Source organism: Sylvia atricapilla, chromosome 4 (assembly GCF_009819655.1).
Source record: "Sylvia atricapilla isolate bSylAtr1 chromosome 4, bSylAtr1.pri, whole genome shotgun sequence".
Classification (NCBI taxonomy): domain Eukaryota; kingdom Metazoa; phylum Chordata; class Aves; order Passeriformes; family Sylviidae; genus Sylvia; species Sylvia atricapilla.
In genome coordinates this window covers 44,660,819-44,682,944 of record NC_089143.1, presented here as the reverse complement: position 1 = coordinate 44,682,944, position 22,126 = coordinate 44,660,819, and the positions used below count along the sequence as shown (strand labels likewise).

The 22,126-nt window shown below is 38.0% G+C and overlaps 1 long non-coding RNA gene across 1 annotated transcript; it reads left to right on the top strand.

Moving 5' to 3' along the window:
- Positions 1–386: 386 nt before the first annotated feature.
- On the top strand, positions 387–20,894 carry LOC136359954 (uncharacterized). The gene is made up of 3 exons (XR_010743388.1): positions 387–454; positions 19,649–19,764; positions 20,385–20,894. It is a non-coding gene; the product is annotated as an uncharacterized lncRNA (long non-coding RNA).
- The last annotated feature ends 1,232 nt before the right edge of the window (positions 20,895–22,126 follow it).

The following is a 22,126-nucleotide window of genomic DNA, read 5'->3' as shown; positions in this document are numbered from 1 at the left end:
TAGGAAATAAAACACCTTAAGAAATATGTATGCACAAGCAATTTCTATAAACAGTAATGAAAGTTATGTTATTATTATGAACAGTAATGTAAGTTACATATAGGTGCTGGTGTAGAAGGTGAATTCACTATTCCTCAGAGGCTGTATTGTTGAAGAGAACCAGTATCCTTGGTTCAGCCATGAGGAACCTGTGTATTACCTCCTTTCTGAACTGGTTTCACCTGGTGTGTCTTGCCTGGGAGTGCTGCACTGAGCATTGGCTACACCTGTGATTTGAATCAGGTGCTGGCAATCCTGAAAACTCTCACTTGGGTGCACAGTACAGTCCTTTGTTTTGGGACCCTGAGCTGGAAGTGGTTACTGGGGTTCTTTTAGCTGAGGTGTGTGTAAACCTTAAACCCATTTGGCAGAGATAGTGTCTGAGGAAGTGCAGTGCCACAAACCTTGTTTGACGGTGAGTACCATCCTAACCTTATTCTTTAAAAAAGTCAATCCTTATTTTTCCAGTGTGAAGTTCCAGTATTATAGGCATAAGAGGATTTCTAAGCCTATCACTGCTGTCTTGGTAGTGCATTTTGATTAAGTTGTTGGAAAATCTACATTATGAGCCTATGCTACCTTTAGTATGATTCCTAGTTGCAGTGGTATTGGTTTCTTTTAGTTGAAAGTCAGTATGATTTACCTACAGGGTGATTACTCCATTAGATTTGGAGCTGCTATGTTTTGTAAAGGTTCGAGCTGTAATTCTGGAACTACGTCAGGTTTGTACTTAGATATAGTTCAGTGTATAAGGAATATGTTATGGTGGTTTGCTTTTAAAGTATATTTTTCAAGCAATGGAAACTGCTTTTGGAAACAGCAGAGGCTAGGCTAAATCATCTATAGTAAAGTCGAATAACCTTATTGTGTGGACTGTTTGTGATGATTATGCAGAAGGAAGTGATTGATAATATTTCAGCTGATCTGAATTTTACTACTATGTTCTCGCTAATTGGTATTGGTATCTGCAAGAAAACCTTTAAAATGTTTTTCTGGTTTTTGGGTTTCTTTACTTTGGTCCATTTAGAACAAGGAACAATAGAGGGAAAAGCATGTAGAAGTGAGATTAATTTATTCTTGTATTAATTTGCATTGCATTTCTGTGTAGTGCTCTTCTGTTTATAATTTTCAACTGAAATTTTCAAAGAGCTGTTGTGTCTGAGGCCTGTTACATCCTAAATTAAGAGCAGTAGCTCTTGTTGCAGGCTATGACTTTATATATATATATATAAAAAGTTATGGATCTAATATTTCAGCAGCATCTAGTTTCACATAACTGATACTCAAACAAGAACTTTCATATTCTCAGTTATAAGATTCCAGCTGATGGCAAAACCTAGGAAAAAATAGGCACAAAGATCTATGCTAAATTTGTTAAGGAAGAAAGATTTTAGCTGAACAGTCCAATTGGGAATACTCATCAAAGTGTTTTACCTGACTAAGAGATGGTATTAGGAATCAACAAAACCGTCAATTATTATTGACTTCTCTCTGTCATGAATAAAGTGAAGGGATATTTTGAAGGAGTTGTCAAGCAATGTAATGCTGGAATAAGCTGGTTATAATAATGTCATTAGTTTAGTCTAAAATTATTTTTTCTAATCAAAACCAATCTAAAAATAGTCTGAAATGTTAAATTCTGTCAAGTTGCTGCTTATACGAGAGGGATTTCTTTAAAACACGAGATTACTAGTAGGTTGAAGCCAATTTGAAAAGGTGATACTTAAAAAAATTTTGTTCCACAACTTAGCATGATGCTTCTAAGGGCTGCCTTTATTGTTCTTAATGCTAAGGATTGATTTTAATTGTCTAAAGCAACAAGGATGCAAACTAAAACTATTGTCCAGATGGAACTCTGTGTTTTATTACTTCACTAAAAGCACAGCAGAAATGTAAATGAAGGAAAATACTGCAGATAAATGTTCAAAAGCTTTGAATGAAGTTGCAGATCCTGAAGGGAGATAGCCCTGTCTTTTCCCTATGTAGGAGCTCAGACTTCTGTTTTAGTCGTTTAGGATTGATTTAGGAGTTAGCTAGTTATTTTCAAAACTTCTTGTATGTTCCTTGCCTTCAAATGTATATACCTGTACATTGTGTTATGTATAAACCAAGTGGGTTGAAGAACACATATTGAAACCTTTGTCCTACTTGATATAATATTTTCACTCTGGAACGTAAATTTTTCTTTCTTTAATTGCATAGTTGCACTGCTGTCTTCATCTTCACACCGTGCCTGTGGCATTCAAAGCAAAATCTGGTTTATGTTCTGCTTTTCAGCAATAAGTGACAAGAATGTTTACGATATGTCTGGCTTTTTTCCCCTCTGTACTGTATTTATGCCATACCTATGTGCTTGGTAAGTTTTCTTACAGTGAAATAAAAAATGTAAATATCCTGAGAATGAAAAGAGAATGGCAGCACCCTTGAAGTGAAACATCCATCTCACAATTTGATGCATTTTTGGGTTGGTTTGGGGGGAGTTTTTTGTTTTTTTTTCCTTTCCTGCAGACTCACTGTGTTTGCATGCAGATTGTGATTTCTCCATGGACCAGGTTAAGGTAGTGTGTTAGTCATGGGCATTAACTGAGAGCTTGCAAGTGGAGACAGATTGTGACAACCTGGAGAAATGAGAGCCTTTGGGTATAAAACAGGCCAGAACACACAGAAGCGGTACAAACATCTTTTCTGTTTTGTTACTTGTGTATGTAGTGTCCTAAAGGAAAGCACTGCCAAAAAATTTCAATCAAGGGTTTCCTCTAGAGTTGTTTATTCTGTCCTTGGGCTTTCTTGGTGCCATCAGTTCATGCTGACTGGTGTGAACTGCTACCCACCAGTAACCACAGCTGATGTGTAATAGGCTGATAACTAACCAGAGCCTTTTTATTTCATTGTGAACTTCACCTGGGAGTTGTCCCTTCTGTTGAAATTGCCTGAGTTATGCCTTGCTCATGGGATAACTTGGCCCATTGAAGACTCTTGGTGTTTCGTATATATTATATCACAGTTTTCCAACTTATTCTTTGGAAAAAGTACGAATATGTGCAGTCTTGTGGACAACAGACATTTAGAAGTCCTGTACCAGTGTATAAAATACACTGATAGTAGAATACCTATTTTAATATTATTTTAAAGGTAAGGAAAATAATTAAGTGCTGCTATTTTGTTTGGTTTTGTTTTGGGGGGGGGGGGGTGGGGGTAAGAAGTTGGGGCTTGGTATCTTTTGATTTTATGTGTAGCTTGTCCTGTATGTAAGGCTAGTTTGGTTTGTTTGGGAGATTGAGGGTTTTTTGTGTGGGTGTTGTTTTTTTTGTTGTGTTTGTTTATTTGGGTTTGGGGTTTTTTGTTTGTTTGTGGGGTTTTTTGGTGGTGTGGGTTTTTTGGTTTTTTTTTTTTGGTTTTTTGGTTTTTTGGTTTTTTTCTTCTTTTCTTTTTTTTACATCACCTCAGATTAGAACAGATTAGAGTCTTCCATTGTGGAAGCAAAATTTTCTCTATAGAAACTTTTATTAATTGGTCAATCAATAACTCCTTTGGGACTGAAATGCTTCTGCAAGTGATTTCATCATCTCAGATTAGATTAAAATCTTCCATTATGGAAGTGAAATTCTCCCTGTACGAACTTCTATTAACCAATCAGTCAGTAACTGCTTTGGGACTGAGGTGCTTGAGCTTCAGTAGGTGGTTAGTAAATTGCAGTCTGGAGCCAGAATATAAGAGGTGTTGTGTGCTTTGCACATACTGGGGCAATGGCTCATTAAGTTTTAATACATTGGATGATCTTTGAAATTTTTATTTCCTCCTTGCTTCGTCCAGGATAGCAGCATGTGCAGGGAATTCACAGCAGTGCAGGATCCTTAGACTGTGTCAAAGGATTCCTTCTACAGGACTTGTTCAAGGAGAACTCTGGGGGATTTGACTAGGAGTTTGGGGTTGGCTCCCCAAACCATTGCTAAAGCAAACCCAAAGGAGGTAGCATGTGTTAGATAATTGCAATAACTTTACCAAAGGGTCTTTAGAGACCAACCTTTCCAGCCTTGCCATATGTCTTTCATTTCTAGATGTTAACATTTATAGTATGATAGCATAGCTTTCTCGTTAGAAGTATTTTCTTTCTGCTGATGCTCACAGCAGTGGCCAAAAGTAGTGATAATGGCATAAGAATACATTGCTGACTTTTGTTCTAGCAATGTTTTTGATCTCTGTTCTGTCATTTTCTGCTACTGTGTAGATTAAGGCAATGCATGAGTGATAGCATAGGAGGCCTTTTGCATCAGGGTAAAATCTGTAGGGCAAGGGGTACTCTGCCAAAAACACAAGACACTTCCTGTGTTTTTATTGCATGTAAAGGAGAATCTTTCTTCTGGGCCAGGCCTGTAGTAGCAACTGTATCTGAAGGTTACATGATGTACCTGGCCTCAAATGCACACTTTGAATTACAGCCTCCTGTGTTACTGAGGTGGAAATTCTTATTCTTATTTTGAAGAGATGTGCCTTATGCATGGCTGAAAGAAATATGTCTGTGTATCAATACATTCTGTTTTTGCAATTATGATCTCCTGTCTCGTGGTACTAGATGAGAATTGTCTAGTTCAGGAAGCATTTTATTTACTTCTGCATGGGTTATGCAAAGCTTGCTTTTTCTTTTAGGTCCTGAGAGGGAGAGGTTTTTACTTCCTCTTGGACTCCTTTTCAAAGCATTTCTGTTTTTGTGTTTCAGGTTTATTCCTTACAGTCTTTTGAAATATGGACACTTGCTTGTGTGTCTTACTTGTGATTATGTTTACTTGGTCTTTCCCAGTCTCCATCTGTTTAATTTTAAATCCATTTTTATGGTTATGCACAGAAAACAAACACGTACCTCTAGCCAGGATGATTTTACTCTAACAAAAGGAGAAGAAAGAATGAGAATTTTAATAAAAAATATAGTCAGTGTGTCTGCTAACCTCTTCGGAACTGAACAAAAATGAATTTGTCATCTCTTTTTACCAAAATGCTTGAAAGGTTTGCAAATGCATGATAGCAGCTTAGTAAATAATCAGGATATTGTAAATGTATCTTTTAAAGGCCAAGGAATAGCATAAATATTCTTTCAACTTGTGGATGATATAAAGCATTTCCAGTTGGATCATGTATAGAGTAATTACTTTTGACAAGTTAATTTTGCAAGTGTCCAATTAAGCTCTCCGTTCATAGCTTATCTCTTCACAGTGTGGCTGTATTCACTTAGCTGTTCAGGCTTGAATTTCTATTGTGCATTTAAATATGGATCCAAGTTCATGGGATGTGAATTCATGGAAAGGGTGGTTCTTTGTATTGAGAGTTTGAAACCCCCCCCCAAATCACATCACGAGACTGACTTTAAATCAAGAGGGACTTCAGGCTCTATTTTTTCTTTTTCAAGTAGTAGTAAATGCTTGTTAATTATTTGGGTTCTATTTTTTCCAAACCTGTTAAGATTTATAGTCTGAGTTTTTCTTTAAACTCACTTTGATTCACAATATAAAGTAAAATTTAGGAGGGTGGTTTTGCATGAAGCTACCAAACTCGCAGCTGAAGTCTCAAAGCTGGGACTTTAAAGTAAAATACCAAATTTCAAATACTAAACTAGCTCTTATAGATGTTATAAAGTAAGTACAATGAGAGTATAGAGTACAGAGGATTGAATCTTTGAGATCCCAGGATGGCACTGGGTATTTTCAGTTGATAATGGAAGCTGTTGATTTAATGCTCTTGATAGAAGTGGGAATAAACCAAGTCAGGAGCATATTCCTGATTATTCAAAGGGTTCAAGGGCATCTGTAATCTGCTTCAATCAGTCAGATGTTTGGATTTTAGGAATGAACTAATAAAATGCATTAAAGATGGACTTGGGCCTCTAGAAGCTTGGAAAAAGAACCTTAAAAAATTAGTATCTAATGCTTATCCTGAGTGAACAGAGCAGGATTAGGGAACTGCTACATGATTAATCAAGCTAGAGTTTATACCAAACTGTAAACTCGAGGGACCAAATCGACTAGACAGGTAATTTACACAATCTGCCCTGGTATTAGTGAGGCAAATTCAACAAGTTGTATGATAGTGATGGCAGACAGTGTTTCTTCTTTGCCATCCATCCTGTTTTTCATTTGCACAGAAATGTCTCTAGTGGTAATAGAACACAGCTGAACCTTTACAGTTCTTTGCTGCTACACAGAAGCCTGTAGGTTGCTATTCTAAATCCATCTGCGGGGGGGGGGGGGGGGGGGGGGTAGAGAGAGGCATGATCATCATATTAATGATGAAACCCTGGAATAATTGCACTGGACTTCCTGCCTCCCACCCGTTCTTGCAAGTCAGCTCTCCCAAACTGAGAGCAGTGATCGAGTGACACACACAAACATCCCCACAGCCTCCCTCGGCTGAAGGTCACATGGACACACACACACAGATTGAGTACTTCTGAGCTCTCTTAGTTCCTTTGTCTGTATTGACACTTCAGCTGTAAATGGATCACGAAAAGGCTTTCACACACAGGTCTAGATATCGGGCTGTTTCATCCCCCACATATTTGGGTTAATGACATATCTATTCTATGCCTATCACTTTGACACCTGGTTGAACATGAAAAAAGTCTAGCTTTCCCCTGCAATGACTCACTAATGGGATGGAGGCCAGGCCAAGCTAGGCCAGAAAAGTACATATTGGGAGAGAAAATTGAACGGTCTTAATATTACTTGGATTTTTAGGATGGATGGGTGGGCCCAGCAGATTTCCATCACCAATCTTCATTACAATCTTGCACCCAGCAGTGCAGTCTGTAAGCAGCAGCACTTCTTTTTCCCTGACTCTGTGTAGCTTCACTTTCTCAAAGACTGCACTCTGGAGACCACCCTCCACTGTAACTTGCCAAATGGTTACATATACCAAGAAATGCTGTCACCTCTGAGTTTGTCTATCCAGCACATTGCTTTTTAAATACTGTTGACTTAGGTTTCCTAAACAAGGCTTTTCTAATGCTATTAATCTACCTGCTTATTCAACAACAACGACAAAATGACCTTCAATATTGGGTTATTTCTGTGACATTAATTTGGTAAGAGCTGAAAATCACTTTATATATTGACTTTCATATCACACTGTGGAATTATCTGGAGGATAATAGTAATATAAATCTTCCACACAGATGTTATGGAATTGTTTCTACTTTTTTTTTTTTTTTTCCAGCATAGTTACACTAGGTCTGGGTTGAGGCTCACATTGTTTCCAGTGGCCTTGGTTTCAGTAGCATTATCAGTGCAAAAGAAATATATTGAGGGTCTGGAGTGGAGCCTTCAGAAAAGCACTAAATCTATGAGGATTTTCCAGCTAGGAAGGGCCATTCAGATATTGTAGTTGTAAGCAGATTGTTGCAAAGTTAGTGAGAGAAAGCTGAAGAGGTGGTATGATTTTGACTGAAGAAATAAAGTAATCCTGTTCTTCCTTTGCATGTTGATAATCCTGGGCTTCAGAGAAACTGGTTAAGTCCTATTGCAGAAACAGAACTGATGCTGCTTCTCTACAGTTCTTTGTGCTAGTGAAGTGTGGATGTGGCTGAATGTTTTCTTCCCATAATCAGTGGCAGTAAACAGAACTGTGGTGCGGTTGAAGCTAGGTGAATGTAGTCAAGGTTGGGATTAAGTCCAGAAAGTTTTTTTATTTGGTAGAGGATTTTCTGAATGGATTGCATCTGCTCCGCTGCCTAGAAGTAAAGTGGTGAATGCAGCGCCTGATGTCTTATGGCTTGGGCTGATCATGCTTCGACTTCTGACTTGCCTCAGCAATTACTACTGGTGTAGTACAGTAATTGTGTATTGCATGTTGCATATTAGGTTTCAGTTTGATTTTTGCGTATTTTGATTTTGGTCAAAATTCAAAGGTGTTTTAACCTCCAGTTTCACCGTTTGTCCACATGTTTCATAAGTACATCATTAGTAAACTTTGGAACTCTTATTGTACTTCTTATCTCATGTCACTGTGCTAGCACTAGAAATCATTTCATTGTTGTATTTTTTATTAGCATAGGCAAATACCCAGGTCTGGATTCATTGTTCAAGTAACAAGTAGTAAAATTATTTAAATATAGGAAAAGTACCACTCTAGGGAATTAAAGTAAGGGGGGAGTCTAGTTTACGTATTGGCACAAGTCAGGGTTAGCCAAACAGTGACTAACAACCCATTCAACTAGGTTGGAATGGAAATGGAGAGAAAATATATTTATACACATGTCAATAAACCTCATTTTCTCTGCTGACTATATGTCTTTAGGGAAATTCCTTATGAGTGAGGAAGTGAGTGCCCTGTCTCTGCTTCCCTTTTTGTGCAAGAGAAAAAGAAATAGTCAGACCCACAGTCTGACCCAGTCTGAATACAGTCACCAAATGAGTCTCTGGTAGGTAACAGAAAAATTGTCACCTCTGCTACCAGCTCCTGAGGAGGTAGCTTTTGCTGCATCAGCCCTGTTCTCCGCCTGTGTGCCAGGTGTAGACACCACCTCCCCTGCAGCAGGGAAAGAGGCACATCTGTGCTCTGCTATATTGGCACCAGCCATGGCAGAGGGTAGGTTTGTGCTAATGCGCTGCAGGGCTGGCTGAGATAGTCATGGTTTTGCCATCCTCTCTAGGATTCCCCTTGTGCTGCTTCTATATTTGCTCCAGCAGTAGAATTTAGCTATTCGCTTACTGTGTGCCTCACACTCATCCTTTAAATTGGTGAGACTGAGGTGTAAATTACTAGTCTTCATGAATGTGTTATTTGACCTGTCCTTCACAAAAGTAGATGGAGTTTCATATGCTGATAATAATATTGGACTAGAATTATTACCTCATTCCACAATTTATCTCAGAAATGGAGGAAAAAATATTTTTGGATCAAACCTTCTGTCTTTTCTACCCTGCAATTCCTTGACTGCACGGGGTCCCGTAAGATTTCACACTCCTAGAGACTATTTAATCAAGTGGACACATGTATCTTGAAACATTAAACAAAACTATGACTAAAATGTAGCAAGATTTAACATAAAATGAGCCTAAGTAGCAGTCTAGCTGTAATATTGATTTACTTGCCAGGTGTGTTGTGCCTAGTTACCTGAAGTTTTGTACTGTTCCTCCTACTGGAGCCTGTAGGAATCTTGTTTTTTAGTTCTTACTGAAAGGTAGATAACATAATTGAAGTAAGAGGTTAATCAGTGGAGTGGTGCAAGAGCTTTTTTTACAGAGACCCCTGAGTCTTCTTGCCTGTGTGCAATGCTTCAAATAAATATTATTTATTACCAAAGAATTTGCAATATCTGCCCCCGTACTTATTAGTGCAACTGTGCGATCCATTGATAAACCTTTTCCTTAATTCCTGCTTCTCTGCAACCTCCTCCTTCCATGGATAAATGCTGGAGCCGCTAAATCCTGTGTAAGGGGTGGTCAAATTCTTACATGCTTTCAGAAGGGAGTCAGATTTTCTGCTTGATGTAGTGATTTATTTGACAAATAACCCAGCGAAGGATAAGGCATACAAATATTGCTGTGTTCTTGCTTTACCACTTTGGAAATTTCTTAACTTCCTTTATTTCATTCCCTAAGTGCAATTAGTAGGTGCACCTAAGTGTCAGGTGCCAGATGCTGTATATGTCTTTCTAGAATTTCCATAGCTTTCCAAATTCTTTGAAAGAGAAATAAAATATACTGCATAAGTTGACAAATCTGATGCATTGCTTTTCGGCCACGATATGCATACCTTTGCTTTAGCAAGAATATTCTCAGGCCTTTACTAGCCCTCAAGAAATCTCATGGTGGATTGTACTTCCTAAGTTATTACTTAATTTTTTGTATTGGATTTTTTTCCCTCCCAAGTTCAGGTACTTTCTATATTTTTTTAATTCAGTAGTCTTTATTTCAGCTAAAACTAGGCATGGTTTTTTAGTCCTCAAACCTAGTGGTTCTCCTTGCTGCAGCTTTCAGTGAGTGAATGAACACTTATACTATCCTAGGCCAAAAAGTGGAAATGGGCTAAAATGCATAAAACAGATGCATTCTGCAAAACACTTTGAATAGGAAAAAGAGTATTTAGAAAATCAGGAGATATTGTTGAATCCTGTGAAGTCATCTGTGTCTGGGCCTGTCCTCTGATGGCGTTCCTGACAGGTGTTTGTCTAACCTATTCTCAAGGCTCACCTGTAGTAGGTATTTCCTACTTTTCTGAGTCCTTCACTGTCTTCACTAACACAAAACTTGGTTTAGCACAAACTGTTTTTTTCCCCTGCGATTAAGACAACTTCTTGTCCTGTTCATGGTGGGTAGGCTGAACAAACTCTTCTGCCTACCCTTCTTCTTTGTAGCAGTCCTGTGTAATCCAGTAAGACTCTCACTAGTACATTTCCATTGATCTCTTCAAGCTAAATAGTCCTGTGTCTGTCTTTCTTCATATCTGTTATTTTTTATGTTCCTGATCTCTGTTCTTCTCTGAACTCTCTCCATGTGGCCTAGGTTTTTCTTGAAATGTCATACCTTGATGGGAATTCTGGCTTATCTCATGCTGAATAGAGATACTTCACTTACCTTTCATCTTATATTTGTGGCATAAACATCTTTGTTTTTTATTTTATGATACTAAAACAAAGAAACAATTATTAAAACAATACTTGTGATCCAAAGTAGCTACCAGATTCTTCCAACAGAAGTGATATCTAGCAAGATGTCCTCCACTGTGTGCTTTGAGCAGTTAATTATTCCTGCCTAAGTGTATAAACCTACGGTATAAATACTTTCAAATTGCTATTAGAAGTTATGTAGGTTTTCTGAATGGACTAATTGTTCTGCTTGAGAGAAGGCAGATTCTATTAATTTCCATGTAAGAGAAATACTTGCAATACAGATATAATTTTAATGATGGCAATTAAAAAAAATTGTGAGTCAGCCTTCTCTAGAGACTTTTCCTGGTATTAAATACTGAACTTTTCAGTAGCACATTAGGATTTCTCTTTTGAGTGGTGTACTTTTTCTTTTTTTTTTCCCCCTGTAATCTAAAATAATTGAATAGACTTGTTTTGAAAATCCATGCAAGCTTACAATGGCCTTATAGGCTGCAGTGGTGACTGCAAAATTTCCTGGAGCAACCACAACAAATTTGTCCTGTCAGGTCCAAAACTGTCTGTTAGATTTTCAGAAGCAAATAGAATTTTAGGGATGTGATGACCTTTACAACTCATTTTTTTCTGCTGTTTAATTTTCAGAATGTTCCCTTACAGGATTGAAATACAAGTGTAGATTTCAGTGTTAGAAAATGTATGTATTTAAAGAGCTGGTTTTAGAGAGAATAAATTCTTTTATGGAAAACAATAGAGGGCTGAAAATGAAAATTATTAGCGAAGAGATTTGTAATGAACCCAAGTTTTTGTAGCCCACCTGGCTGGGGCACTTGAACAGCATATGATAAATAGATTGTAAGGTCTCCTGTGCCCAAGTGTATGAGAAACCATTGCAGTGCAACCTTGGTTGATTTGATGGAAAGTGTATGACCTCCTCTCATGTCATAGCCAACACAGATTTTGTTCAGAGGCTTGTCTTTAAAAAGAGTAGCAGTGAGTTTTTAAATCCTCTATGCAGGGAATTAGGAAAAAAAAAAAAACCCAGCACCACAAGCAAACAGCAAAACTGAAGAGCAAAGCCTGAAATGGCCCCAGGAGTCTAGGAACTGTCCAAAACCTAAAGCACTTTCTCCTCTCTCAGTAACTTGGGTGTTTCCATCAGCATACTTCATCAAGAAAAGATGTTATTTTTAGCCCTCCATAGGGACCAAGATGTCTGACATATTGACTTGCACTATCCAGCTGATCTCTGATCTGAGGAGGTGTTGCAAGCTCAATAGATAATGATGTAGATTATTAATATTTTATTATTATGATTGCAATTCCATGGATTTTGTGAAAAAGAACTATAGCTGTTGTAAAATTCAGTGACAGATTTGCATATATTATTGCATAATTGCAAAAATAAAGATTGAGGTGAGGTGCAACAAATTGCCCTAGTAATGATTTTTAAAGCACCATCTGTGGCCTGATACTTCTGGCTCTCTAGAAGTGGTATTGTTCAGAAATCTGTTGTGTGGCATACAGGTGGCTCATTCTGTGCTTGCCTGCCATTAGCAGTAGCCTGCGTTAGTGGGGGATAGCTCCACAATGAAAGACAATGGTATTTATCATATTTTTGGAGCAGAAACACTCCCCACAGGCTATAACATGGTGGTTTGTTTTGGTTGTCAATTTCCCACAAGACCAAATTTCCTGAAAAGGATGAACAATAAGCCAAATGCTCATTATTTGGCTTCATGTATTTGAGCACAACACAGCATCTGATATAATTGATTCAATTCCACTAAGCAGCATATGATGATGTTGTTATTTTAGGTGCACTGTAAAGGGAAAACAGCAGGAAGAAAAACACTAGTGTCATGTCCTTATCTAGTGACCTTCAAAGCTGACTGCTCTGTGTTACTGAACCTTAACTCAAAAAAACCAACAAAACAACAATAGAGTAATCAGACATAAATAACAGCCCTCTGCACCAAACCCCCCAAAACAAACAAAACCTCCCCAAGCCTTGATCCCTTAGGAGTAAGTCTTGAGTCCCCTGAATACATTAGTGAAGGTTGATGTCAAGTAATCCATATTTCATTTGTATACTTTTCTCCTCTGAGCTCCTTCTGCTAGCTGTCACTCTTTTATTGGGCCCATATCAGCATAAATTATCTTGCCTACTCTGTGCCATTTTTTCAAACAGAACCTTAAAGGATGGTAGCAGAGTAGAGGGGGAAATAAATTCTATTCCAGGGAATTTGGAGGAGGAGTTAGCATTTGGCCACTTATCTTTAAAGGTCATGGTTCTGAGTGACTTTTGCAGTCAGTAGTTGTTCTTGCTATGGTAGTGAGGAGTATATGTTTTGCTGTCAGCTACATCTTCCAGCACCTTAAATTATCACATGCCCCCGTGGGAAGCCTATCCCTGGGAAGACAGAGATAACCACATGGGGAACCAAACTAAAAATGTTAATTTTACCAAGTTGCTGTGCAGTGTCAGGACTTGGCAGTCAAGCTGGCATCCCGTTGTACTTCAGTGCATTATTTTATATACACTTAATGCCAGACTGGCAAATGTGATTGAAGATAGGGGTACGGTGTGTCAGAGCAGAACTTGCATTTAGTGTGTTACAGTGTGGCACATGGCTATACTATCTCTGATAATCCCAGATTTGAGTAGTTTTCAGTTTTGGCATTTGCTCTGGCTTTCACTCAGAAAAACAGTTCTTGGTTCTATTGATAGCTCAGTTATTATTGCTGGGCACTAACTAATGTATAGTATTAGTTACAACAGTATTTCTCTCATATGTTAATGAGGTGGAATTTTATAGCAATTAACAAAAGATGAGTATTGATATGAGATTTGAAAAAGTTTCTTCTGGTTTGGATAGGTTTTCTAATTCACAAGGATTGCATAAAAAAATATTAAAAAAGCTCATGTATTATTTGCCCAGGGCCTGTCACAACCAATAGAAAACTACTTTTAAGATGCTTCATTAACAGTAGTTAGAAATCATGTTGGGTAGTGAGTGCTGGTCAGTTAGAACTTAGTTACTGAAGAACTAGATTCTCTGCCCTTCCCGCAGTAAATTCTGACAGTAAACTCTGAGACCTATAAAAAGAAGGATTTTAGTAGAAGATATTTGTTCACCTGTATAATTTGAACCCCATCGTACTACTTGCAACAGTTTTCCTTCAGCCACAAAAGCTAACTCTGTATAATTTTTTTTTTTAATATTTTGGATTTCACTGCTTTCCACCTTCAAGTTACACTTTGACTTGTTTATGCTAAAGCTTGTTTCAGTAGTTTCTGAAATTAATGTGCTGTTAAAAAGCATGGATGAGATTGAAGTCTATAACAAAATCTGGTGGAAAAGGTTAAGGATTTGCAAAAGCAGGGTGAAATGTCTTACAGAAATCTTTTTTGCTGATAACCTTAGTTCATTGCAGAATAGAAACTATAGAAAATAGCATTAAATCCTACAGGGATAAGCAGTAAGTGCTGGAGATTCTGTATCATTTAATAATTTGTCTTTAATCTTAAAATGTGTTTTATCTTGTTTCAAGAGTTCTTGCATTGCTTCACTTCATGTCTTTTGCTGTAGGCCTGAGTCAAAACCCTTTAAAGTCAATGAGAAGATAATATTTCACCTTGACATCAGTCAGCTTTCTATCCAATACTATGACTCATGAAGCTCTGTGGAGTTCTTATTATACTTTACTGATAATACTGTGACCACTGAAGTAGCCAGGAATTTAAAAGGATTTTAGAAAATAAAACTCTTCTCAGCTCGCACACAATAAAAAAATCCATATTGTTTTTGCATTTCTTTATAAAGATGTTCTTTGGGCATGATTTGTACCACTGTGGATAATAGAAATGTAGTATCAGGTAGCACTGCAGTACCTGCCTGTATTATTTTATGTGAAGATCAAATCCTTAGCTCACTTGCCCAGGCTTGTTTTTGGTTTTTGCTTTTTTTTTTAGTTCTCTGTTAGTCAAACAAAATAAAAAATGATTGAAGGAGAAAGAGAAGACTTGGAAATACTCAAATGTATTTGGGGACTCTTTTCAGACCCATCCTCTCATGCTCAGGAATGACTACATCTTGTGAATAGGTTCTTTCATAGGCACCTTCATAGTGCATGGCTCCTGTGCCTGAGAGTGTTGCAACATCCAACACATTTCATGAGGAAAGCAAGAAATTATTTTATTGGAGGAATGTCACTCACCATCAGACCAAGCTTCAGGACACTAACAACCTGGCTTTATATGCAAAGGGGAAACTAATGAAAACCAGGCTGTGGCAACACTCCTACTAACTTCAAGAGTTTATTGGTTTTGTTTTCCACAGCAGAAGCAGGTGTTACTTTCCTGGATTGCTGTTTCCTTTGTTTGTGTTTTCTCTTGTAATATCAGTGGTGAAGAATGCTGGTGAGATATGTGCCACCAGTCTGCTGTCTGGTGTTTTGTGGGTGTTGTGTTTGGTTGGGGGGAGGGGGGAGGGAGGGGTTGTGTGTTTTGTTTTGTTTTTTGTTGGCGTTTTTTTCTTTTCTTTTTCTTATTTGATTGGTGGTTAGTACTTCAAGCTCCCATCAGCTGTGGTTCAAGCACTAGTATAATCTCGTTCTTCAGCAGCCAATTTGAAGTGTGTTAATCATTGCAGTGATGGACACAGTGGGTCACTGACCATTGCTACAGCTGCCATGTGAGGTACACCTGAAGAAAGTGAAAGCTCTTCTGCTTTCTCACTTCTATTGGAGAGATGTTGTGAACTGCCTTCATGCAGTGTCTTGTATACACTCTAAATATGTGGATCAATTCAGCTTTCTATGACCCTCAAGTTCAGTACAAATGGGTCTGGAAATACTGTTTTTTAGGAAGCAAAAGTTTATGCTCTATACAGTTTTTAATATTGGGATCTTCTGTGTACGTGTATCTATTTCAGTAGAAACCCGTAAAGCTTGAGGAACACAGAAATCCCCACACAATAAAATCCAGCACCTGCTCAGACATGCTGCACACACTGCACATGGATGCAGTCCTGGCTGTTCCACTTCTAAGCCACTGTATAATGCTTGCACCAAGCTCTTCTTTGGTTCTTTGAAGAAAAAATTAAGTAGTTCACCTGCTTGCTTGAATGAGAAGATGATGTTTCAGTCTTAAAAAAGAATTTTCACCACGTGGGGTAATGGTTTAACTTAACCAGCTCTTCAGAAATAAGCAGAAGAGTTGTTTTGGAAAAGTAGATATTAAGATGAATTTACAATCCTGATCACAAAGCCATCTCTAGACTGCATCACACCAGCTGCCTAAAAGAACAATGTTTCTTGTTATGAACAGTATAGTAATCTGAGGGAAACCATTGAATTTTCTTTGTTCCTTTGGCATAAAAAGGAACCTGTTGTTCTAACAGTTGCGTTGTTTAACTAGGAGGAGAGTTGGACTGGAGAGATGCTGAAGTTTCTGCCTGCGTTAGAATTTCATGACAGTATTATGTAAGCAGTTATATCTCTCCTGAGCTGTCAGTAGCTCAGTCTTCTACTTTGATTAGACCCGTGACTAAAAAAATTACAATAATCCACTGACAGGCATGAAGAAAGCCATAATAAGGCTGATAACAATGTGTCAGTTAAGAGGCTATTATATTTTACTGCCTTACTACAGCAGACTAAAAAAACATTCAAACTTACTATCAATATAACTAAAGCCTTTTAAAAATCTGCTGTCTGCCCTAGTCTTAATAATGCTTATTATGCCTGTGGGAGAAAGAATTAAAATATGTACCTGTTTACATGAGAGTTTAGATGTTGACAGTATGACTGCAGGCGTAGCGTGTAGCTACAAATAGAGGGCCTTGGGTTTTCCTTCTCTGAGTGGGAAACTTACAGATCTGGGCTAGAAGGGAATCACAGAAAGAAGATTGTGTCTTTGAAATGTTATGCAGTGACAGCTCAGGCCAGCAAATACGTTTTTGTGGTAACTTCACAGGATATTATTTATGTGGAAAAGATGACATACCCCCTATTTCAATCCCTCGTCCTTTTTCCTGTCGTCTCCTGCACAAAAAAATTTTCAGAGTACGTCAGTACAGGTTTTGGAGGCCTTATGCAGATTGAACTTTTGCTGTAATGCCTTTTTTAGAAAGGTATTTCAGTTGGAGGTTTTTGGCCTATTGAATCTAATAGATAGAAGCTCAGTGTTAACAAAAAGGTTGGTGGCATTAGTGTCTGCATTTTGGGTACAAGGTGGTTGACTGGAAATGTGTTGATCCTCTAGCACAAATTTAGCTGCTCTAGGACACAAATTTGTAATATCCTTTTCCTCATGTCCAGTTGGAATTTCCAGAGCTGCAGATTGTGGTCAAGACAGTTTGTTACTTCATCTGCTACTGTTGAGGAGAATTTGACTCCATCAGCATTGTATTTCTTCTAGCAATCCATAGTCTCTTCATTGAACTACAGAAGCCCAGCTCCCTCATGATTCTTAGGAATCATGTTCTCTAAGATGATCTTGGTGATCCTCCTCTGGGTGTTCTCAAATTCTCCATATCTACCTGGAAATGGGCACAGATTCCTGATGCTTTGCCAACACCCTGCAGAGGAGGGTAATAACTCCCATTGTTTTGCTGGCCGTGCTCCTGTTACAGTCAAGTATTCAGTTTGCCTTGGTCATTATGAGTGAGTATTTGTAGCATGTGTTCAGGGTGGTAACCGCTGCATTTCGCAGATTCTTTTCTACTGAGCTGAAACTTTTTCATCAGCTTCCCAGCATGGGTCTACTCTGCCCCATGTGCAAAATTTTGCGCTATTCTGGATGCTCATTGTTATTGCCCAGATGTTATTAAATGATACAGATCTCGGTATCAATCACTGGCAAACATTTCTTACTTTTGACTGCCAGCCTTTGAGCAGTTGGTGCCCAGCAACCCAGCCTGTTTTCAGCCTACCTAGGTGTCTGTTCTTCCAGCCCATACTTGATCAGTTTCCAAAAACTTGACTAAACTCTAGAAAGATTTTTCCCACTCTCTCCAGGTAGTCAGTCTGTAGGTTGGCTAAGTATGGCTTAAGCTTAATAATTCAGTGCGGATTTTCCTTTTTATCTTCTTGGGGGATTTGTTTGTGTAGAACTGTATTCATAGAAGTGAATGATGAATCACTCCATGATTTCCAGGACTTCAGGTGAGATTGTTCTTTGGATTCTACTCCTTACTTTTTTTAAGGATCAGCATATCACATTTTTGAAACAAGTGTTTTATCAGTGGCTTGATCACAATGAATTTTCATAAATTATAATACCAGTGTTGTTATCAGATTGGCTGGCTCAGCTGCCTCAGGGCTTCAGGTTCTGTCTGACTGTGTGGACTTAAAATAAAATCCTGCTTCTCTAAGTAGTCATAGTCTGTTATGGAGATATCAGATCTCCAGCTGCTCTTATGTTGTCCATTGCTACATTCTAAAGGATTTGTGATGCAAAACTCAAAAACTGCCTGTGATTCTAAAACATGGCAAATTTAGATTAAATATAATGAAGCTGGTTTTTACAATGGTAAAACATGGAAATACATTGCCCCAAGGTGATGGATGCCCCATGACCTTTCATGCAAAGCCATACTGTGATTCTATAAAGCCCTTATAAGAGATATAGGATGTAGGAAACTGGCAAGTGACACTTGAGAATTCTTACTTCTTTAAAAAAAAATCTTTTACTAATCTATTTAGAAAAGAGTTTCAGTATTGACAAGCAAATCACATTCTCTGTGGTCTGGTTTGTTAAAGTTCTTTTGTTTTTCCTGTATTGTTTACTAGGTTCCTTTTTTCAGTCAAGAGTTAGCAGTCTGTTAGTTGAAATTCTGCTTTCTCTCTGTTTTTAATGCATGCACATACAAGCATGCAGAGTAATAGTGAGGCTCACACAGACTGAGAATTAATAAGGATCAACAACTGATATTTCCTTTAAATGTATTGTCATGGCTCTTAGGTAGAATGCACTGGATTCTTGTCTTGTACTTCCTGAATCCTCATTTTGTCCTCCTCTGAAAACCATCATAATTCATATGCATAATCTTCAAAAGCTTCCCTCTTACTAGTCCTCAGTCTTCTGGAATTTTCAGAATTGAAATGCATACACTTTTCTTTTGTGTCTTGTGATCATTCAGGTTCTGCAACTTCCATGATGGATCTGAAGTCTTGTGCTGTCTGATCTTTGCTTGGGCCTGTATGTTCACCACTTGAAGCTCAATGTGGCTCAAACAGAGCCCTTAGCCTTCCCTGACATTCTCATAGCTTTCTCTTGTATACCTTGATTATGCCAACAACACTTCTAGCTTTGCCAATGCAGGTTTGATCCACTTGTCAGTGATAATTGCTGCTCTAAAGAGAATTTCCTCAGCTCTCAGTTTGACCTCTGTCACTTCTTTCCATGACTTTATCAGCTAGCTCCACCAAACCTGTCACTTTAAATGTAGGGTTTTTGTCTTTTGTTTTTAAGGCTCTTTATTCTTTCCTACATATCTCATCTCTTGCATTATTAAAACATTTACTTCTGCGTTCAGTTGCTAATCTACATAAAGCATTCAAGTCTTTAACGTTTTTTTTTAATACTGTCATTCTGTGATGTCATAAACAGGTGCAGAACTGCCTGTAAACTCTCCCCCAAAATCTTTCTAAAAAGTTTCTTTATTTCTGGTGCCTGCAAAAGTTACTTGCCACATAAGCAGCTGGGTTATGCCAAGACCACTGCTATTCCAGTGTTTTCTTGTGGCTTACCCTTTTGCTGTCTGCTGTCTCTTAGTCAGCTTGTGATACTGGACTAATATTTCCTTCTTCATCTTTGTTCATACAGTGCTTAAGAGAATGGCCTCAGTTGCACATGCACCATGGTAACCGTAGCTGTAAGGGACAGCATTTATGACTACAGCTTTCTTTTCCATCCATAAGCTGCCACTTTGTAAACTGTGTTTGCAAACCTCCTAGAGGACAGAGGCTGCAGCAGAGAAGTTGACATGACTGGTTTTTCTCTCTTAGTTTTCCTGCAGTAAATTCATGGCTGAATAGAAGCCATGTAGCAGAGAAGCATCATGTGCACAACTTGGGCTCCCTGGTCCCATTAGGAACTTTGCTACAGTGCTGTCTTCAAACAGGTCAGATTGCTGAAAAAACTTTTCCAATGACTCCCACTGAAGGAAATACAGTTCACTTGTTACCTATTGCATTTGTGGCTTTGTCTTTTATTTGCAAGGCAGTGCTTTAACATCTCTTTTTCTGTATATGAGCCCAAATAAGAAACAGCTAATGATTGTGGTTGTGGTGTGTCAGTCAGCATTATCCCTTTTTGCAGCCTGTGTGAGAAGGTGCAAGTGTGCATTAGATGTGCCACTCAGTGAAACACTACGAGACGAGCACTTCCAGAAAGCATATTCCTTAGTTGTCTTCTTATGCTCTTCTGAAAGCTCAGAATGTTAGATATATCAAATGCCTTGATTTCATGGCTGTGCATAGTGGGAGCTCAGAGCCACTCAGTAGAGCCTTATTGGAAGCATAGGAAACTTGAGGCAGTTCTCATTTTCTCCATATGCAGTTCTTTAAAGGGAGGCACTTATGAATACGTGATAGATTTTCACCAAGCCTGCAATGATGTGAGTTTTGTACCAGATAGGTGTAACTTTTTTTTTGGGTATATTGTTGGTAGAAGAAGTTGAAGCTTGCTTCATATGCTTTAATATTTTCCCATTTCTCCTGTGTATGCTGCTTGCTATTTTAGATTCTGAATCCTCTGAAACACTGATAGAATCTCTGGAAATTATCCCCTGGACAATGGGTGCAATTGTAATTCAAATTAAATAATGGATATAATAAGAAGACTTGATATATTCTGACTGTATGTAATGCAGCAGACAATAGCTTGATATGTTTGTTACATTTGGATCTTTGTGCAAATTAAAGATTTCATTTTTTCTGTAGTGTGCAGTGTTTTGCTTTAGCTGTATTTGGAATTTCACATGTATCAAAGCTTAATGTGAACAAATTACAATGTTTTCAATGCAGTGCAATTTGCAATTCTCTTTATTTTTTTCTCCATGGTCTTTTCCTTTGTTCCACTGAATGAGGGTGGTTTTTTTCTCTCTCTCACTGATTACTTTTGGATCCAAGCATGAAAATTCTTTCTTTCTTTGCCTTTTTAAATGAAAGTACCTGAACTTACCTGGGTCTTTTGTACACCGTCTATATCCTTCAGTGGACATTATTCATGTATTGAAATGAAAATAAAATTCAAAACAGAATTCTGTTTTGGCTGGAATGCACAATGTCATTATTAAATTCTAGTTTTCATACTTACTAACTTGTGATTTTTAGGGGCTGTGACAAGCTGCATATTAGCTGCAAGAAATTTATACTGCCATTATCAAAACTTTTCTCTGCTTAAAGCTACTACTTTATTCTTCAGATTTTTTTTTTTCTTCCACCATATGTGCTTCTGGAACAGCTTTCTTTGTCATCTTCTCTATCACAGTGACAAAAAGCTTCCAACACCTTAACATTCTTGACTCTACCATTAGCTAGATCTTGGAAAAGCGGTGGAAATATCTTACTGTCCAAAATCACAAGTCTAAATTGATTCAACTCTTGTGCTTTAACTGAACGATGTCATTTGAGACAGAAAGAAAGAAGAAAGAAGAGATCCTATAAGGAAAAAACAGCCATGAGGAAAAATATTACTACTCTCTGCATACAGATCAGATTTTGTTTTCTTGAGGTAAATCACAGCCCAGGAGGAGCATACATATTAGCTATAGAGCATGGGTGTATTTTTCAGAATAAGATGGGAAATATAAACATTTTCTGTGCCATCATATGACCTCTGGTGTACCAGCCAGGCTCAGCAGTCCCTGTGTGTTCTGCCACTGCACATCCTTTCTTGTTAAGTCCCATGAGTTTTCTGCCTGTTCATTTCTTTGATAGATTCCTTGAGCCAGCTCTTTGGGTTCTTCCAGCTGCCCAATAGCATGCTTGCCATGGCAGATGCTCCGGCTTCATTCTTTACCACATACTTCACACGCTTCCATCTTCTGCTTTGGAGATAAAAGTTGTTAAACACCCTGATAAGCTTCAACCTTTATTGACAGTTAATTCAGTTTGACTGAATACCTATGATGAATGTTTGCAGTCTAGTCTGTAGATGATGGCCAAATTAGAAACAGTTACGAGTTTAGCTGTCTGGTTTTGACTTCATTACATTATTTCCTCTGGTAATTTTCGATGACTTCCACTATATATTTGCAGGGATCTTTTGTATTTCTTTGTCTTCTACTTTCTGGGAGGCAGGAGGACACCTTAGTTTCTGGTGTTGATTTTATGGTGCTACATGAGGAGAGTAACATGAACTACGTGAGGGGTGGTGTTGGTAGATTTCACTCTTTTTACTTAAGATTTTAATTTTTTAAAAAAAATTCTGATTTATTTTTGCGATGTTAAGAGGCAGGTGTGGTACTAACCTGGGGCACT